The sequence below is a fragment of the Mustela nivalis genome (assembly GCF_964662115.1).
Source record: "Mustela nivalis genome assembly, chromosome: 13".
Lineage (NCBI taxonomy): Eukaryota > Metazoa > Chordata > Mammalia > Carnivora > Mustelidae > Mustela > Mustela nivalis.
The window spans coordinates 68,430,799-68,436,798 of record NC_139032.1 but is presented as its reverse complement, the minus strand read 5'-3'; the positions used below and the strand labels follow the sequence as shown (position 1 = coordinate 68,436,798).

At 42.4% G+C, this 6,000-nt stretch overlaps 1 protein-coding gene across 1 annotated transcript in view; it reads right to left on the bottom strand.

Annotated features, from left to right (window-relative positions):
- Positions 1-1,407: 1,407 nt before the first annotated feature.
- Positions 1,408-6,000, bottom strand: part of LOC309846252 (uncharacterized protein) — a 543,217-nt gene continuing 538,624 nt past the window's right edge. Inside the window, exon 8 of the mRNA XM_082695118.1 lies at positions 1,408-1,888. The gene's annotated coding sequence lies outside the window, so the exon portion shown is untranslated. The remainder of the gene's footprint in view (positions 1,889-6,000) is intronic.

The window sequence follows — 6,000 nt, the reverse complement described above, 5'->3', positions numbered from 1 at the left end:
GAGAGGGAATGGGGATTAAGGTGTGCACCTGTGATGAGCACAGGGTAATGTATACAAGTGTTGAATCACTATAGGAGAGCTCAGAAGGCCTTACACAGGAGGGGATATTAAATGGAGTCATGAACACCAGAAAGAAAAGAGATAAAGGACATTCCAGGAAGGGGGAATTACTACTTCAGTGACTAAAATACTAAGGCCTATAAAGGTTAGGCCACAGAAAGGCATAAAGCTCTAAGAGGTCCAGAGGAAGGAAACATCACATTTCATAAAAGGGGTAACAGAGACACTTCAAGGAGGAAGTGGTATTTAAAATGGGCTGGTGAAGACAGTTCAGGTAGAGGGAAGAGCTGAAACAGTGGTAGGGAAGTAGGAAAGGTAAGGGGACTCAGGACCCATGGAGGAATCAGGTGTGTTTAGAACAGAGGCTGGGCCTGGTTAAGACTGGAAAGGTCAGGTACAGTTGGATGGTGAAGAGGTTTATGTAAGGCGTTAGTATCCACTTCCATTATTTGGTAGGAGTCCCTGAAATTTTGACCAGGGGAAATGAAAATCCATTTAATTTAATTTCACCAGTATTTTCTGGGCCCTTGCTCTGAACCAGGTACTTTGAGAGGATCTAGAGACACAAACCGAATCAAGCATGTTTCGGGACCTCTTGAATCTTCGGCTCAATTATATCTATGCCTGTGCCCGTACCCATGCCTCAGCCTGCCCCTGTGTCTGCATTCACACCTTCGTCCGTCTACCCGTGTCCTGGGACCCACAGTTCTGGGGAGTGTAACCTGGCAGCGGTGTGTAGGAAGCTTGTAACAAGATAGGGGATGAGAAAGCATCAGCCATTCAAGTTGGAAAGCCCTGAGCGAGTCCTGATGGGAGAGCGTGAACAGGAGGACTGTGAGAACAGCAAGCAGAGCATTCTGTGGAACCCAGGGAACTTGAACTTGAACCCAGGCTCTTCTGCAAACTCTGATTCAACACTTCTTCCTGGACATTCCTCACCCTTACTCTCCTCTTCTGTAAAACAAGGATAATACCATTTACCTTTGGGAGTGGAGGAGAAGATTAGAGGTGATGTATTAAGTAAGCACTTGGTACCGGCTGGCGCCGGTGGCGGGCGGTGATGGGGTCCATGCTAAAGAGGCCGCAGGGTTTTGGCTTGTCACTCCCCGCTCAGAAAGAGGTAGATACTTTCTCCCAGGAACAGAGGCAGGTTGGATGGCTCCCAGGAGGGAATAACGAAGCCTGTCTTTTGACCTCTACATTCTCCTTCCCAGGTAAGGCACCCAGAGAGTCCCTGCTTGGCTGGCAGCGCCAGGCTCACCTTGGGAGGCCTTTTCATGGCGGCGCTTCCCATACCACTAATGAACCCACGGACTCGGTGCCTCTGAGAGGCTCTGGCAGCGAGCATGGCAGCAGCTGCCACCAGGCCAGGTTGCACCGTCTCCAGCAAACATTTACAGTGGCGCAGTGCCTACTGCTCCTGCCCTGACACACAGGAAGCCGAGAGTCGGGCCAGGGAGTGGCGGCCAAGAGGATGCTGCCAGCGTGGCAGGCAGGAGCTCCAGGGTCCCTGAGCAGGAGTCCGGCTGGCTTCTAACCGTGGGGGGGGGGGGTCTCCTCTGCTGTCACCTCACAGCTGGGGATGCAGCTTCTCCCAGGAGCTCGCCTCAAGGAACAGGACTTGTTCACGGGCCCTGGCTCTTGCTGGCTGACGTCAGGTGGCTTCCAGGGGGAACAAGGAGGAAGCCAGATGATGCTGAGGAACATGGCCGAACATTCCCAAAGGCAGATTCTGCTGGAGGTTCTTCTCGGTCCAGGGCTGAGACTTACTTCTGTGATCCTGAGTGTTTGTGAGAGGTGTATGCTGGTAGAAGCGCAACAACCAGCTCTGTGAAGGGAGGGAGGAAGGAAAGAAGGAAAGAAGAGAGGGAGGGAGAGAGAGCAAGAGAGAGAGAGAGAGAGAAAGAAAGAAAGAAAGAAAGAAAGAAAGAAAGAAAGAAAGAAAGAGGAGAGGAGAAAAGCCCTTATTTGTTATTTTTGTCAATTCCTGTGATATGAAAACTCACACCGCAGAAAATTTTGAAGTACTAAGATCTCATTGGAGGTGAAGTTGAAAAGAGCTGTGCAGTAGCACGTCATTATCATTATACAATATTTCTACCACTGACATATGAGATACAAAAACCTCAAGAGCATAGACAATAGTAAAAATTAGTAAAATCATAAGTGAGAATTTTCAGCACTTATCTTTGTTCTTTAGTTTATTTTTAACTTTTAATAATGGCTCAGTTTAAAAAATGGCTCACAACATTTCTGATTTTTTTTTTTTCTTCCCTCAGAGCTTCTGTTTTACCTTCTTCAGAGAATAAACCTCTTGTCTTTTGAGAAGGAAAATGGCCTGGCCAATCCGTGTATGGTAGGGGATCTGGGAATCTGCTCATTTTAATTTATGAAGGTGAAATTTACATAAAATTAACCATTTTAAAGCGAACAGTTCAGTGGCACTTGGTACTTTCACAATATCGTGTAACCACCTCCTCTCTCTAGTTCCAAAACGTTTCTGTTACTCCAAGATGAAACCCCGGGTCTGTTTCTCAGGGCTGCCATCACAGAGTAGGAATGTCAGGGTGGCTTAAAGAACAGAAATGCACTTTCTCTTGGTTCTGGAGGCTGCAGGTCTGAGACCAAAGTGTCAGCAGGATTGGTTTCTTCCGAGGGCCACGAGAGGAGATCTGTTTGAGGCCCCTCTCCTTAGCTTACGAATGGCTCTCTTTTTCCTGTGTCTTCACACAGTCTTCCTACTGTATGCATGTGTCCCAATCTTCTTTGAAGGACATCAGTCCTGTTGGATGAGGACCTACCCTACCCACTTCACCTCAATTTAATTACCTCTTTAAAGACCTTATCTCCAAACACAGTTATGTTCTGAAGTCCCGAGGGTTAGGATCTCAATGTAAGAATCGGCGCTGGGACAACTCTGCACCCATCGATCCGTTTCTCTCTATCCCGGCAGGTCTCGGCAACCAACAATCTACATTCTGTCTCTTAACAATTTACCTATTCTGGATATTTCATGTAAATGAAATCATCCAATACATGTGACCTTCTGCGCCTGGCTTCATTTACTTCGCATAACACGTTCATCCTTTTGGGAGTGTGTATGTGTGTATCATTCCTCCTAAGTGTTGTGGTTTGAGAAAAAAAGAGAGAGCTAGCGGTCAAAGAACAACTGCTTCAAAGTTAAGGGATTCTCGTGCAACCCATAAAACCGACCAAGAGCAGGTGTTAACCAAAAAGACTGGTCCAGAGACCACTGAGACAGCGTAGGCGAGACAGTTTGAAGAAATGCCCTGGAGAAAGGGCTCCGGGGATGACGAGATGAAGAGGAGAAGCGTTCACCAAAGTGGCTAGAAAATGCCAATCACTCCCCAAAGCTTAATTATTACCTATTTGAAAAGTATATGAAAGTATAATGTAAAGAGAATTAAATGTCACTTAGGATACAACTCAGTTATAAACACCATAAACATTTTGCCACCTGTCAGTCTATCAAAGAACTACACCTACGGGAAAAGCGCCCAGTGATGTAATTTCGGAAAGTTGCACCTTTGTGGATCCACCACCTGGATCATGACCATGTAACATTACCAAGACCCTAGAAGGTCCTCTCATGCTTCTTCTACCAGAGGTGATAATCACGAGTTTCAGTCTGTTTTTGAGCTTCATGTAAAGGGAATCACATTATGGTTTGCATTTTTTAAAAAAGATTTTATTTATTTATTTGACAGAGAGAGACACAACAGAGGGAACAGAAGCAGAAGTAGAAGGAGAGGGAGAAGTAGGCTTCCCGCTGAGCAGGGAGCCCGATGTGGATCCAAGGACCCTGAGAACATGACCTGAGCCAAATGCAGCAGCTTAACCCACTGAGCCACCCAGGCGCCCCTATCTTTGGTATCTTATAAAGATGTATGACAAACATCTTTTCCCTTTGTGAAACTTGTCTTTTCAGGAGAAGAATTTATAAATCTTACTGTAGTCCAATTTATTAATCTTTTCTTTTTTGGTTAATGTTATTCATATCCAGTTTAAAAAATCTTTACCTATCCCAAGAGAATATTCTACATTATTATCTAAAACTTTATTGCTTTAACTTTCAAATTAAGCCTATGATCTATCCAAGATTTTTATGCATGGCACAAGGTGAGGGTCAAGTTTTTGTTATCATTATGAATATCCAAATGACCAGCACTATTTATTGAGAAGACATCCTTTTCCTGGGCTAGGGCATTTTTGGTCATAAGTTAGGAGATTGTATATGTGTGGCATTGCTGCTTCTGTACTTTTTATTCTATTCATCTAATTTTCTAGCTTTTTAAAGATGTCTTGATATTTAATAGAATAAATCCTTTAAGGTTTTTCTGCTTCGTGATTACTTTTGCTATTCTAAATAATTTGCATTTCCAAAGAAATTTGAGATCGATTTTGTCAATTTCCTCAAGACTTGTGGGGATTTTGCTAAAAACAAGTTTGTTTTTGTTTTTGTTTTTAAACTCATGAGGAGGTTTTGAATTTTAGCAAATGCTTTTTCTGCATTATACTGAGATAATGATATGGTTATTCTTGCATGGACTCGTGTTTGAAAGTTACTGGTGTTTGAACAGCAATTCTTGAAGCGAACCCAATTTGATCATGATGAACTATTCTTTTTATATAAATCTGCTAATGTTTGGTTTAGTATTTTTGAATATATGCTCATAAGAGAAATTGGCCTATGATTTTCCTTTCTTATAATGTTCTTGTTAGATTTTGTGTCCAAATTATGCTGCACTCATAATTACTTGGAAGTATTTTTTTTCTTCTCCAAGTTTTTATTTAAATTCCAGTTAACATACAGTGTAATATTAGTTTCAGGTGTAGAATTTAGTGATTCATCACTTACATACAATACCCACAAGTGTCCTCCTTAATCCTTATCATCTGTTCAATTCCCCACCCATCTCCCTTCTAGGAACCATCAGTTTGTTCTCTTAGTTGAGAGTCTGTTTCTTGATTTTCCTTTCTTTTCACCATGTTTGTTTGTTTTATTTCTTTTTTTAAAAGATTTTATTTATTTATTTGAGAGAGAGATGAGCAGAGGGAAAGGAACAAGCACACTCCATGCTGAGCAAGGAGTTCGATGTAGGGCTCCATTCCATGATTCTGAGATTATGACCAGAGCCAAATCAAGAGTTGGACACTCAACTGACTGAGCCATCCAGGCACCCCTTGTTTTATTTCTTAACTTCAACACATGAGTGAAATTTGTCTTTCTCTGACTTATTTTGCTTAATAATACACTCTAGATCCACCTGCATTGTTGCAAATGGCAAGATTTCATTCTTTTTGATGGTTGAGTAATATTCCATTATACAAACATACCACATCTTTATTCATTCATCAGCTGATGGACATTTGGGCTTCTTCCAAAATTTTGCTGTTGTTGATAATGCTGCTATAAACATTGGGATGTGCTAGTTATTTATCCAAAAGATACAAAAATACTAATTCAAAGGGGCACATGACTTGGAAGTATTTCCTCTTTTTCTAGTCTCTGAATTTTTTAAAAATAAGATTGTTTTAATTTGAATCTCCCTGATGGCCAAAATTAGCAAGACAGGAAACAACATGTGTTGGAGGGGATGTGGAGAAAGGGGAACCCTCTTACAATGTTGGTGGGAATGTAAGTTGGTGCAGCCTCTTTGGAGAACAGTGTGGAGATTCCTCAAGAAATTAAAAATAGAACTTCCCTATGACCCTGCCATTGCACTCCTGGGTATTTACCCCAAAGATACAGATGTAGTGAAAAGAAGGGCCATCTGTATCTCATTGTTTATAGCAGCAATGGCCACGGTCACCAAACTGTGGAAAGAACCAAGATGCCCTTCAACGGACGAATGGATAAGGAAGATGTGGTCCATATACACTAGGGAGTATTATGCCTCCATTAGAAAGGACGAATAT